The sequence below is a fragment of the Zophobas morio genome, unplaced genomic scaffold (assembly GCF_036711695.1).
Source record: "Zophobas morio isolate AGI-343-1 ecotype UQ-CSIRO unplaced genomic scaffold, CSIRO_AGI_Zmor_V1 ptg000021l, whole genome shotgun sequence".
Lineage (NCBI taxonomy): Eukaryota > Metazoa > Arthropoda > Insecta > Coleoptera > Tenebrionidae > Zophobas > Zophobas morio.
The window spans coordinates 8,063,145-8,078,879 of record NW_026972126.1 but is presented as its reverse complement, the minus strand read 5'-3'; the positions used below and the strand labels follow the sequence as shown (position 1 = coordinate 8,078,879).

Below are 15,735 nucleotides of genomic sequence, written 5' to 3'. Positions count from 1 at the left end.
CAGTTGGGGGCGATGAAGTCAATGTATCATTTCGATGTCCGAGTTTGAATGGTTACGCGATGGACGGACTATCAGCGAACGCCAGGAGAGACTCTTTTAGTCAACGAAACGACTCACCTGTGGCGCTGTTAAAATTTTATGAGGCTATAAAATCAAAATGGCGACGAAGTAACTGAGTTTTATTGAAATGGTTGTGTATTAGTTGCAGGTAATGGGCTGATATTCGCACTAGGGTTGCTATAAATGGAAGTGCAGATAATAAATTAAGTATGAAGAGCATCAGTTCTAGAATACCGATTTTCACAATCTTTCCACACACTGACACAGTAAACTTTTGTAATCAGTTACCTTATTAACAGAATGTAAATCGCTTATGATTACACGGTAGTATACACAAATATTAAAACTATAAACTTTTCAATGGTAATAAGATATTCGGTGCGATATGAGAGTGATTTAGATAACTCAAAGCTGTGTGTAAGTCAAGTGATGTGTTTGTGTAACGTTTGAATACATTGCGTTTAGGTAGACTATGTAGAGAATGTAAACAGTGCAATCTAATTAGCAAATTTATACGTACTGCACCGCTTTAGCATGAACAGGGAGCTTCGTATAACTAAACAAAATTATAACGAAGTGTTAGTACACAAAAATTTAATTGTAATAAGCAGTTGAACAAAGTGAATAAATTTTCAGAATCACTATTGTCCTGAAATTAACACGCATGCTTTCTTACAAATTTGGCGGTCTTCTCTGAAGTTGTAAGCGAGGCTATCGATGCTAATTTACACTGATTTTCAAAAGGCTTTTAAGCAGATAAATCATTAAATTTTACTTGGAAAATTAAACTGATCTGATTTTACTCAACTTCTGGTACATCTGTTCCGATCCTGTTTGCTGAATAGACATTTCTTTACTTCCCGAGCGTAAGCTAAAGAAGTATAGTATTCGAGTCCATCGGACGAATGACTACTTTTATATTTTCTTGACGTTTCATGACCCCTACAAAACGAAAAAGTAGTTTCCCGTTTTCGTCTGTCGGTCTGTCTGTCTGGTGTCTGTATCCATTTTTATTAGACAAGTAAACTCCGAAACTGCTCGATTGTTGTCAAATTTTGTATATATGTTAGAAATATCATCTAAGTAGATGGTTAAACGCGAACCAAAATTTTACTACTCATCCCTACCAGCAATTTGATGACGTCATTTCAAAGAAGTTTATGTAGTTACTAACTTGTTTACGTTTTTAAAAATTTGTGATTCATAGGATGATTTGCCTTTTGATATTGAAGTGGCTGCTCAATTCCTGCTACATCTAAAGAAAAAAATTGATATTAGTAGACATGAGGTTGTGGCTTTCTTGAAGCGGAAATCAAAAGTTTGCGGATCTAGAAAACCGTTTATTTTTCTAAAGAAGAGATAAATCAATTCCTTAACGAAATGAATGATAAGGATTTCTTATTTATGAAGACAAATTCGAGCTCATATTGATAAAAAACAATCTCAAATTTATTATACTTTATGAGCGTTTTGATAGTTGGAGTTTTTGGTGCTTGTCGACTCGGGGGGATCACAAATTTGACGACACGAGACGTTAGAGAGGGAAAAGAATTTATCAAGATCACCTCATCGAATTCAAAAACTAAAATTATGTTGAATTTGCTATAACGTGAGGAAATATTCAAGGAATAACTTGCTTGCAGGCTGGAAGTTAGATGACGTAGCAGAAGGGTATGTTAAAACACTGGTCGAAAATAAGAAAATAATTGCTATGAAAATAATGGGTTCTTCAGTTACTATGTGTTCAACATGTAACGTCACAGCGGAAAAGTCCAGCTTCAACATGGAAACAGCGTCTGTAGTTAACTTTACAAATGGCTCAAACTGTGTAATTTATGTTAATGAATGGTTTTGCAACTTCCGTTTCTAAAAGTCACTCTTTACCGCACTAATGCTGTAAAACTTACCATTACCATACCAAAGAAAAACCGGTATTATGATAGTTTACAGAATGAAAGTGGATAAATATCTTTTACATTGCCCGTACTTGTTCAGTTTGCACAATCCCTTACAATTTGTGCCCCCACGGCGCAGGGGCTGCGAAGGTGTTATTTATGCCGCCGGTGGTTACTTTGTAGAGGTTATCCCAAAACAAATATGGCAAAATTTAATTTTATAATTTTTCAAAGAAGCGAGGGAAGTTTTGTCGAAATAAACTTAGACCAATTTTCAAGGTTCAAAACTTGGTCCTTTGTTATTTCTGCTCTTTATTAACGACCTTCCGGGTATTGTTACATCACATTACGTTACATAAGTAACTCTTTGCAGGTAATTTTAATTTATATTTATATCGTAAAATTTCCACAGAAGACTGCTTAACTTTTTCATTACGACTATAACACTAATCGTACTTATTAAGAGATCTATTATATAGTATAATAACCTGGGAATTTCATTTGACTTTAAATTTACATTTATCGAACATATTAAGAAAGTTGTTGATAAAATTTACAAGACGGCTAATTCGCTAAGTAACCCGTATATCTCTTTGTTTTTTTTTTCCTCCATAAATTTTCCTTAAAATTTTTCTCTTTCATATTTCTATTTTATTTTGTTATATAAGCGCATTCGTAACTGCATATAGCTATCATTTTCTTCTATTATCATGCCTTCTCTTCTGTTACGTTAGTTATTCCTTGTTTTTGTTACCATGTTTATTTTTTAATTGCATATATCGACTCTTTTTCTCGTTGATTTCTAATACACCGTTCAACAGTCCCCTTCACAGATGATTATTTTTTCTTAGCTCTCTGCATACGCGAAATCATCCGTCTCCTCTCGCTGTACCGGAACAGAACAAATTTTGATTAGGGTTTTTCTATTCATCGTATCGTAGGCTGCTTTGAAATCAATAAATAATAAAATACTGGGATTTCATATTCAACAGATGGTCAGAGTCTGGTTTAGGAGGAAAATTTGATCTGTCGTTGATCTGGCGTTCCGAAAATTTCCCTGGTACCTTACAAGCTTTTTTTGATCAATGCTTCTAAAATTTTAGACGTTATATATAGCAGAGCGTACTTAACATTTCTGCTGTGATGTTATTTTTATTGTTTTTCATATCACAAATGATTTCTTCTATTTCTTGATCCTTGGGTTGGTGTATCTCAGATACATCTTTCCCATTTATATCGCTTCTTCGTTTAATAGATCCTGAAGATGATCTTTTCAACTGTATTTCTGTTCTTGTTTACTTCCAGGACTTCCAGTGAGTTTATCTTCTTTATCATTAATGTAAATTCCTTTTGATTAGTATCTTCTCTTTATTTCTTTTATATCTTGATAGAAATTATTAACCTCGTGTTTTTTGTAGATGTCTTCTATGCAACTGCTTTACTGCTACCCTCTGTTCTACGTGTTTTGCCCTATCTTGTTCCTTTCTTGTTTGCATGTATAGGTTCTTTAATTTTACATTTTTTGGTTCCTTTTATGGATTCCTCATCCAGTCAATCGTTTCTTTTTGGTATTTTTTTTGGTCAAGTTTCACTCTATTACTTCTTTTTTTATAGCATTTTCTAAATTAGCCCATCATATGTTTTCTTCGAGTGCTTTTTCAAGTGAACACCTGTTATATTTAACCAAAATGAAAAATTCTGGAAGTAATTTGGTCCATTTAGAGGAACCTCTTTTTTCATGGTTCACGGTAATTTGTGCTTTGTAGTTTTTAATTTTGTTTTTAGGGTGACGGTAGTATAGTTTCTCAAATACTACAAGGCTGTGGTAAAATTAGGGTATTGTGAAGACGACAATGGAGCAGTTAATAAGGCAAACCCACGGTTGTAATTCTTTACGACTGTTTAAGCGGATTATCCAGCAGTAAATATTGAGACAAATCCTTGATTTATGACGCTAGGCTTGAGCCGGTAACCAGCTGCACAAAAAGAATTATAACATTCCGTTATTAAGTTTAGTGGGGCCATATAACGTTGTAGTATTTGAGAGACTATACATATAAATATAGCTGCTGTTACCGCGGTCCATCAAATGGCCTGAACAGGCTTTCGCCTCAGCTTAATATTGACAATAATAATAACACTAATATTAATGAGAATAACTAAAAAATGAGCCATGTTCCTTTATAATTTTTTTTTTCCTCTGAAGTGGCTTCTCATAAACGTCATATTCTTTTCTATTGCTGTATCTATTATTAATCTTGTGGTACTGTCATTGATTATCTCATGTTTTCTTTCGCTTCCAGTTATTGTCTGTTGGTGCGTGGATTTTATGGTTTTAGTGTTTGTTTTTTGTTTGTATCCTACCAATTATTCTCTCTGTTATCGGACTGAAAGTCATTATTGCTGCTTTTAAATTTTTGTGTGCTTGCTAGCAGTACATAATCTTCGATTCTGTTATGTTATTTCTTGGCAAATTTAAGTTATGATTTCAAAAAGTTCACAAGGCATTGTTTTAAACATAATTCTTCTGCATCGTTTAATTTGAGATGTTTCTATTTTTTCCTAGGCATCTTGTATTTTAGATTTTGAATGAACATTAATAATTTTGTTTTGTAGTATTGCATTCCTAAATTTTTTGGAAAATTTGGCGACCCGTTTTTCAACTGATTAGTAAAATAAATTGCCTCTTTTATTATTTTTTTTTATCACCATGTAGAAGCTGTTCCATAAAATATGAATGCATTAATAAATCACGAGTATACATTCATAATTTTTTTGCATATTCTAGGCAGGATCTATTCGCTAAAATTTTAAAACCGATTCATAAACCACAAGTGCAGGAGTATAAATTAGGTGGCAGACGGCACCCGACAGACTGACAGACAGACGCGAGAGACCTATTTTTTCGTGTTCTAGGATCATGAAACTTCGAGAAAATATGAAGGTAGCCATAATTTTTGGCAATCCATGAATTGACCGAATTTTCAATTACACTAAAAATTGTATTGACAAGGTTGATTACTAAAAGCGTGATCTTAAAATCACGCACGTCACAAACTGTATGTACCAAGCAAGTTAAAGTACAATTAAAATGAAGTCACCAATTTTTAACTTCAAACACAATACAAAAAGTTGTTAAAAATGTATTTGTGCATGTACATCCTGTTATGAGTCTATTTTAAATATTTATAAAAATTAAAATGTATGTTTTTTCTTAGAATAGGCTTGTCAATTATTTTACTACAATTACAAATTAATGAAAAAAGCTTAATCCATTTGACAAATACAGTACAGTGGTAGATGAAGCAATTAATTCAGTTAAATTAATCATAACTCTTAATGATCCCTGCCGGCGGAAATTCTATATTTAATGCAGTAGGAGTTCATTTTGCTTAATTTGTGTGTTTTTTTTTTTAATTTAATTGAGTTGAGTTTTTATATTTTGTTACAGTATCCACCTCTGAATGAAATAATGCCTTAATTATGTATAAAACGTGTGAACATAAAAAACACGTAGTTTATGAAGCTTTTTTTCTCAATTTTTAACATAATCCCAAGGGTTGAATCACAGTTGTCATAAAGATGTACTTATTTGACTATCTTGGTTGTAATTGCCTATGAGGGATGCCTATTTTTTTGTTTACCCTCTGTGGCAATCACAAACGATTAAACTGCTAATTTATTACACAGACAAATATTTATGCTTAAACACGACGTCTGACGCGTATTCGTCTGGTGCCTAGAAAATTGTGAATCAAATAGTAAAATATTTCATATGTTAGTTATGATTTGCTTTCAATAATAAAAAGTACCTTTGCACAAACTTACAGTTATTGATTTAATGACATATTCGTGCTCTCAGTTAACCGAAAAATGTAAAATCTCCTTATTAATTTGCCTGCTTACATCTTCATGTCTACAAGATTGGCCATTTTGAATCTACCCTGGTGTTCCGTCTTTAAATGTGCAAACCATGCTGCCACTAATGACATTTTAGTATGAGGAAGTCATGCGATGGCAAGAACCCACTTTCTTTCTAACGTACTCACGTACTTAGAATTTCATTACGTTTATCTAAAGTTCATCTGTCTGAAACTTCGCACATTCTGGAGCCCCAAATGAGTTCATTCTATCATAGAAAGGATGTTATCCTTTGATAAACTTTTCAAAGAAACGGTCAATTCCTCTCTGACATCGAGATACATGTCTTTCTTTTTCAATCAAATTCAATCGTTTTAATCCCGGGAATCAATTTGTGGGTTATAAATTTCCGATTGAACTTCTATCCTGAAGTTTCAAATAATTGACTGTCGCAATTGGAACTTTGAAAAGGTTTCAGATATTGCTTTTTACCACCAAAAGAGTAACGCGATCGTTCTTGCTCCGAACTCAGCCAACCGTAAACTTTTTAACAACTCGTACACTTCCATGCAATATTGATTCTGGTTCGAATTACGCTGAATTTCATTAGACTTTGGTTAACTTTGCTCGCACACATAAAAAATATCTTTTTGCTCAGCTCTCCTGCTTCTCCTGTTTGCTCTGATTATGATTTTAATTCTTTTCAATGTAAAACAAGCACTTTGCATTTTTACGACTTCTGACGCGCACCGAGTTTTATTAAAACCAGCAGCCGAACGACGTACACACTTTAAAGTTTTTCCGGGTGCGTAAAACTCCAGAAGTTGTAATACCGAATGATCCAGGAAAATTTAGGTCTAAGGTAGCTTTGAAACAACTAGCTAAAACAAAACTAGTGACATTATGATGAATTAGCTCTCTCGGAAGACATAATAAAATTAATGATTAGACAAGGTTTAGGATTTGCAAAATTTTTCAAATAACAAATTTTGGGAGACCTGTCACATAATTAAAACAATTACCACAAGTTTGACATTGAACACGACATATTTCCTAGTACTTCACAAATTACTAAATCAGGCCCCTGATTTTGTGTTGAACAATGGTTTCAGGGGAGCTCTTGATCTAAAATTTTTACAATCGTGTACTTTAGCGGAATTAAATAATGTCCGGGATTGGTTTTCACGGATGTCGAACAGGAAGGAAACGAGAGAAGAGGAGACGGAAACGTCCGGACAAAAAAATATTCAATAAGTTAAGGAAGAGGCGGCCATTTATAAGATCATTTAATGGGAGTAAATCGAACGCAATATAAATTCCACGGCGATTGGAATTCAGTTCGCTTATGAAGCGCCATATTACTAAAAGTTTTCAAATAAAAGGGCGGTGCGTAACGACATTAAGGAACAGGAAGGTACGAGGGCCCGGACTTATATTGACTCCAGACCTCGTTTTACTTTCAAATCTATCAAATTTCTAACGTTTAATTTCATCCCAATGAACATTCTAGCTCCAATTCGTTATGCTCTGTTGATTTTTTAATTGCTCGCAAAACCCACACTGTTTGATTCGTAACGTATCAGTTACGCGAAAAGGAGCTTTTGCCGGATTTTAATGTGAGGATCGATGGTATGTTCTGCTAGAATTTCTCGGAAATTTGGTGATCTGGATAATTATGCTTTAGCCCTCATTAAGAAAAGGATGGGATCGTTTTACCTCATTACTGACGAAGGGAATGTACTCAACATTGTATTAAAGCTTCGGAAATAGCACTCTGTGTTATTATTTTTGGAACGACATAAACGACAACATAAAAACGTCAGCAAATGCCATGTTGAAAGTTCGGGAGATTTAAGATGAATGGGAAACTTTGAAGTTTCGTCACATACACAACGACGCTCGTAAGTTACGGAAAAAAGTAACAAAGAGATTGGTTATAATAAAACGTGATCCGATAGCAATATCTTGAGATAGGTAAGTAACACTTTTGTTACTACTTTGTCTTTTATGTGAAATACTTCATTTTGTAGCAACAATAGAAGCCAAGCAAATACTTATTTCTATTGTCAACACATTTATGTAGTCAAAATGGTTCGAACGATTTTATGTTTCATTTATAGCTTGTAATGTTAGTGTTGTTCAGAAAAGCGAATTTTGTACTTTTGGTTGAAATGTGATCAAAGCGTGTCTAACGACTATAGCCACACATCTGCGAGCCGACCGCATTTGAAAAACATAAGCAAAACCACTGTGTTTTGGTTTCACTTTACACAACATACACGTGCTTTTTGTGAAATTTTAAACAAACTAGATGTTTGGAACAAAACATGTAGTGACTACTGCATATTATACGACGTCCCGTTTTATTTATATTTACCTTCAAAAGTTCAAAAATCAAAAGTCAAAAAAAAATTAAATGATTTTATAACAGATACAAAAAAATGTTAAACAGGACATTCTCTCGCCTTTTTCATATTTAACGGTTTTTAGAGAGTTTTACCATTTAAAAAAGTTACGATCAACATTTCACCATTTCAGTAAGGACAGGTATGTCAATTCCGATACGTGTACTATAATAATAATAATTAAAAATGGGGCAAGAAAATTAGTGTGAATGTTACATAATATTGAAATTTATTCTAATATTTGCCTCTACGGAAGAGTACGCAGCTTATGAACTAAACCACGTTACACCAGATCATGTAAAATATTCAACAATGTCATTAATGGTAAGTAAAAACTGCCGAAACAAAAAATAACGTGAAATGGGGTTTCGTTGTTAGTGGCGAATACCGAAAGTTTTGCAAAATTTATGTAGCCATTAGTCCATCAGCTGCAAAAAGTTCATTATCTTTATTATGGGTACCGCAATAAAAAATGTGTCAATCAGATTGTGGGTTAAGGTCAATTTTATATGATCCGTGAAACAGTAGCCAATTTTTAACCTGAACAAACTTAACGTATATACGAGGCATGCTTTCTGAAGATCGTATGCAACTATTCTTTGTAATCGGCAGACGATTTATTAATAGTGATTAATGTGGTGGTTGGAAGTCCTCAACGACCATTAAAACGACTGAAATAAATTGGCTGTAGAGAGAGCAAAAATAGTTAAATAATAAAGTACCTATTAGGTAATTCTGGTTCGTCAGTCACAGTGCCACCTAATTTGAAACCTGATTCATCAAGAGTATAATTGTATCCATGACGACTGCAAAACAGTCCGAGTAAATGAATTTTCTGCAGTACACGTTTAATAACTCTCATTTTATTGCTGCTAATGAGTACGATATTTAATAAAACGGGTCAATTAATGGTAATAATTTATTAAATTGGTGAAAAAGCGATCTGGCACGCGATTGAGCTCAAATGAAAATCAGATATTTAGTATCATTAATATTTACAAATATATCACAGCAGTAAAAGTTCAAGTTCATTGGACTAAAATATTTTGGCTTTCGAGAGAAAAATTTTCCAGACGTTTCAGTAACTGGATGTAGAAATTTATGCTATAATTATGAGGACAAAATCTGACCACAGTGCATTAGTTTAGGAAGTGGAAAATTTATTTAAACTGGTTTATAATTTTCACATATTAAGGGGGGTGTCTGCGCGGCAATTTTAGCAGTTTAGAAAAAACCAATCGAAAGGTCAGAGAGGTGCTGGTGCTGGGTTACTGAAAATATCGGTAAACAATCTCTATTTCGTACCTCAAATGTGTTCTGATGGGTATAATGTTGCGTTTCTTTCTGTTATTATTAAAAAGAGAACTGTTAGTTAGTATTTTTTCATTGTCAGACAACAGAAAATTTTCTCAATTTTTCTTCACTCCTGTTTTTTATCTAAAATTTTCAGATTTTAGTTTCGTAGTTGTTATTGAGCGCGGTTTATTTATTATGCTTCTGGTTTAAAGAGACAAAATCAATCAAATTTCATTTTCTTTTATGGAACAGCTGATGCTTGAACTACGTAATTAACTAATTACTGAGAGTTCATTGTCTCGTTGGTTATCTAGTTTAAATAATTTTTCTATGGATAGCACACCACTTATTTGTGTCCCCGCGGAGCAGGGGCTGCGGGGATGTTATTTACGCCATTGATATTTAATTTATAGAGGTTATCAAAACAAAAATCGCAAATTCAGCTTTTATAATTTTTCGAAGAGGCGGAATTTGTTTCAGAGGCGAGGTAAGTTCTGCTGAAATAAACTTTGATCAATTTTTTATGATTATGAAACGTCGATAAAACATGAAAGTAGCCAAATGGATTCTATTATAAAACTTTTTTGACTTACTTCGGAAAGTAAACGTATAAAGTTATTGTATAAGTTAAACGAAACACTCTATATCTATTTTTGTGAATGCTTTTAAATTATAATTCTATTAGACTGCGTTGAATAATTTTTTCTATAGTCTACAGTGAATGTTTAATTTTCCGCCCCCGTTGGAACACCCTGTTTGCATCTATTTTATAGTTTTGGAAATTTCTTTCTACCCCATAAAATTTTATTGACAATAACAAGACGGACAGTAGTACAATGGTAAGAAATATTTATGGCTCACACCAGTTCACCCGAATTTGTCCGATAACATTTAGCAGATAGTTGTATTTATAAAATAATGGTCATTTTCGTTCGTAAGTAACAATGGTGCCTGTCCGGACCTCCATTATTCTGCTTTCTAACCTCTGCTGATTACCGGCATGCAACAAATTTAAGTTGTAAATATCTTTTGCCATTGTACTTCTGCGTGTCTCTTTATTACAAATAAAATTTTATAGGGTAGAATGAAATTTCCAAAACTATACATGAGTATTTTGACAGAAATGGTGAAAAAATTTGAATAATGTGTTGTGTCCTTATCCGTCGAAAAATATAACATTTTCGAAAGACGTAAACTTTGATTGCGTGAAATACTTTGCCATTTGAACTTCTCTTACAAAAGCTTGAGATAATTTTTGATAATTGGATATTAAAAACCAAACAACTTTATCTTGAAATTTTTTTATAAACTCTTCTGATAATGTTTGTTGTAATGAAATATTTCGCCATTTAACTTCATTTTGAAATTCTCTAATAAAAGGTTCAGATAATTTTTGTTCAAATGAAATCGTTTCCCAATCAACTTAATCTTGAAATTTTCTTATAAAATCTTCAGATAAGTTTTAGTCTGATGAAATTATTCACCGATCAATTTTGTCTTTGAATTGTCTTATAAAATTTTCAGATAAGTTTCGTTCCCAAGATATAACTTCCCAGTCAACTTTATCTTGAAATTCTCTTATAAAATCTTCAAGTTTTGAAAATAGGAAATATTTCTCCAATCAAATTCTCTTTTGATAATTCTTGATATTGTGATATAATTTTATTTTTTTAGGACAATAACCATAACAATCAGCAGTCATTAATTGGTTTGCATTCTTATTAATAAAACAAACTGTTATTTTTCATTAATAAATAAACCAAAAAAAAAAACAATTAATAAGACATTTATAATTTACAAACAAAAACAGAACCAACAAAAGAAAAATCCATTAAAGCATAACCAATTGAACCTAGAGAAGATGTTCAAAATTCCTGCCTTGTGCATATATCTAAGCTCGTAATATTTTCAAGTTTTGATCAAAAGTTAGTCATCTTGCTAAGAAAAAATAAGTTTGGCAAATAACATACGGTCTAAGAAAAAAGAAGGTGGGTGGGCGGGCCTAGTAGCTGCCAAGATAAGATTCATTTTGGCAAATGACGTATCCTCTAAGAAATTTAATGAAATTATTATAAGAAAAGAAACAGGAATATCTAGAACTTCAACAGTTTTAAATTGTTAAAAAAAAACCGGAGTCTCAAAATTAACTCAAAGACAGGTCAGGTCAGAATTTTCCAAAAACAGGACACCAAAATGCCCCAAAATTGTTTGAAATAATAAGCAAAAAAAAATATCCATAGGCTCCCAAAATAATACACCTTGGGTAACGTAGGGTTCTGAAAACTTTGACAATGTTTGATACGTCAAACATTTTTAACTGCTTACACGATTTTTGCTGATTTGTACCTTCGCTTTATATCCGGAAAACATTGTTATCAAATGGAATTTTATCAAATTATTGCAAAAACAACACAATCATATCTTTGTACATTCTAACTGAAATGGTAATTATTATTAGACATGGGCTAGAGAAATACATATTAACTAAAAGTTTTATTACTAGTTATTGTGATAATGAATGTGTTGGTTAGTTGTTAAACGTAGCAAATGAACCAATTTTAAAATAACTTCACCATTTTTTCCAGATTCCCCAGTTGATTGAGCAGTTAAGAGCGCAGCGGAGAGTTAATCCGCCATTTTCCAGACACTCGGTATAGAAATTCTCGTATAAAATTTTCTGATAATTTTTGATATTCTAATATAATTTCCTAATCATCTCTTATAAAATCTTCAGATAATTTTTGATTCCATATCTCTAGTTGACGATTCCATTTATAAAAAATAACACACAATTATGTGTCCCGGACCCTGGATTTTTTAAAACAAGTCAAAAAGCCTTGAAAATTGTATGATTTTAAAATGGCTTGAAAAACAGGTCAAAACGCCTTGAAAATATTTTAGCTTCTTTAAAAAAGTGTTTTTTTAAAGATATTTTGATTAATTTTTAAGTTCAATTGGCACTTTTGCATTTACTATTTTAAATTGGGTGCTTTTTTAAACAGGTTTTTAAAATTTCGATGTTTTAAGTAATTAAATCCTTTTCACGTATACTACAAAAATTGATAACTGAATACTTAATAAGAATCTCTTTAACTTTAACTGCTTCTTTAACATACGTTCTTCTTTTCTTTATTTAGGCGCCAGCCTGCTGTACTTTGTCCCAGGATAAACTCGTTTTGGAATTAAATTTTCCAGAATGTTTTGATTCTTGGTTTACATATTCCATTTCTGTTTACACATTAATACCTTTTAACATATTTTTCTCTTTTTTTTAATTTAAATTCTTATTTCATAAATAAGATAACTAAAATATAATAATAAAAGATAAAAAAATTTTATTAGTTAATAAGTTAACTGAACGAATTTTATTATCTATTTTTCCTCTCTCATTTTATTATTCCGTCGCCCCTGAAGTACAATAAAAATACGTCATCTCATATGTTATTTTTTTCAGAGATTAAAAAAATCTACCCGGTTAAAGCAAATGTGCTCTGTAACCCTAGTCAACATGTCGTTGAGTAAAGAAAACGCGGGCTTAGCTCGTATTTCCGAGAAAATGATGATGAAAGCGAGAAAAGAAAGGTTCTCATCTGGAGCGACATTATTTAACTTATGAATAACTAACTCTGACAATTAAATAGGAATCAAATAAGCGTGTCACATCACATTAAGCAAAAACAGGGGAAGCCGAATATGGCTAAACAAACACTCGCTTTGTGCGTGTTACCAAGTTCATTCTGCAGCACTTTATTATCTAACATTTCCAATTCTGTGTTGTTGGTCCATAAATACGTCCAAATCGTTTTTGTAATACCGACCAAAAGACCAGTCTTAGTTTTGGATTTGAACTATGTATTCTCTTACTTTGTGCTATCATTATCAACATGGTGTCTATTCAGCTTTTTGTCGAGATATTCGTAGTAAACTAAGAGACATAATTTCGTATTCCAAAACATGGTGAAAATATACATAGTTGAAAAAAAGGGCTGTTTAAAAGACAGAAAGAACACTGAAGTTATATCGAGTACGTGATGGGACTGTCGGTGACCAACGTCCTACTAAAAATTCTGGAAATTACAGGTCGTAGGTTAAATCAATGTCGTAGACAGAGAACATATTCCGTCGTAAGTTTCTTCGAGTTCGATAAGTTTTACATTGTTTGATATCGGTTGTTGTGGGCTTGACTGAGTCATAATTATGTTTAAGCAGCAAAGAGTAATGAAGTACGAAAAATTAGCGTGACAAAGATGTTTGTTTTGTTGTCTCAATGCTAGTAATTTTCATCGGAAAGTTTATGTTCAAATGGATTAACTTGGTCGTGCTGTCGCATTGAACAACGCTTAATTATCGTAGGATTCGTTAGCTAATGAGTATTTTCGAAGATTACATACTTTGTTATTTTTACGTCCAAACTCTTTTTGAGATAAGATCTCTTGTTGGTATTATCTTAAACTAAGCTCGTTTAATGACATGGCGTCACAAATTTTCTTTATTGCTTATACACAGTCGTAGCGACAACAATTAGTCCGGTAGTTTCGGAAATTACCTATCTAATAAATATCGATACAGACGACAGGCAGATAGAGAAATAAAATGTGCAAATATTTTCAAAAATTTCAAATATTACGCTCGTAATGCATTTTCTTGGTGTAACACCAGCATAGGATTAAATTTTCATGCGTACTTTTCCGGGGTAGTACTTATTATGCAGTTTCGCTTTATTTATGAAGTTATTAAGTCCCAATTTGTCTATAAAACTGTCATCCATAGATAGAATCGGCAGTTAGAGGTCCCTTGCTTTCCATTCATAAATATAAATACGATCTTTCGAAAGTTGAAACTGCAAGAATCTTTTACGGTAATTGGCGACCGTAAAAACGAGGGTCTCAAGTTTCGTTCCGTAGCAAACTAGAGGGTGAAAAGAGGGTATAAATCAATAAATTTCTCATACTTATGTAATGATAGCGTCGACGTTTTCAAGGCGTGTGTGTATCCATGAAAATTAAATGAGACAATATCCACTATCGCCCGAACTCTCCGTTAGAATGGTATCTTCTGCAACCCAATTTAAAAAATATGACGTCATGTGAGCGTACACAATGTAAAATAAATGGAAATTTGTATCCATATAGAAAATTCAATATCCGGTTGCTTTGCAAAACTAGACCATAAGAATTTTTCATGTAGAAAATTTTATATAGAGGATTTTAATACAATTCTTGCTACATTCCTCTCTCTTTTTCACTCTTTGAAAGTAATCGTATTAGGGGGTGATGTTATCGCTAGCTGCGAACGCCAGAGAGTCCTTTATCTCCCTCACGAAGGTAACGGTTCAATATTCAATGCACAAATAACAAATTAAATCAATTTGAGTATTTACAGAACGGCCCAAGATCGAAGCTAATGTAAACATCGTTCCCCTTAAATTGCCGATATTGGATTTGCGCATTTACGCCTTAGCAACCGCTGTAACCTTCAATGCATATAAAAAGAAGCGGGGAATTTTTCAGAGACAATAAATTTATGTAGGGTGCTGCTGTATTCCTCAGTTTCCTGGAACGGATGATTTTATTACCGGAATTTCATAAAGGTTAACCAAATGTCATATTTCAGCAGTAGCAAATCTATATGGTTACAAAGCTGCAATAAGAAAATACTAAAGTAATGAGCACTACACCGGGAAGTAAATCATTAATTATGAATTAAAGGATTTACTTTACATTTGGGGATATGTGAAAAGCAAAGAAGCTTTCTTTGTGTTATTGTTTTCAGGAAAAATGAAGATAAGAATTTATGGTGTTCGATATAGCTCCATATTTAAAAAACAACCGCATAATTTTCTTTCTAGAGGAGTCTGAGGTAGCTTTTGAGACAATATCGTATAGATTTAAGCCGACATCTTTGGATTTTTTATGAAAACAATTCTTATGTAAATAGTTCGCTAAACTACAAAAGTTTTCGCACAAATGTGACTGTCTTGAGTTTTTATCTTTCTAGTCTTTGAATAAGTTAATGTTGAAATGGGCTATTTGGCGTCCAATGAACTGGCAAAGTGAAGTATTGTAAAGATTCATCATATTCATACCTAAATTAATTAAAACTGAAACGTCAATATAAACCAGAATGGACACAAATCAGTGGCAATGTATTTGGAAGTGAGAAACATTATTTAAAACTATTTAGATCGTCAATACTGGACAAGAATAGAATTGTTATTA

General features: G+C 32.6%; 1 protein-coding gene across 1 annotated transcript in view; it reads right to left on the bottom strand.

The window, feature by feature from the left end:
* Positions 1 to 15,735, bottom strand: part of LOC135132006 (Ig-like and fibronectin type-III domain-containing protein 1) — a 313,291-nt gene that overhangs the window by 17,180 nt on the left and 280,376 nt on the right. The window lies entirely within an intron of this gene.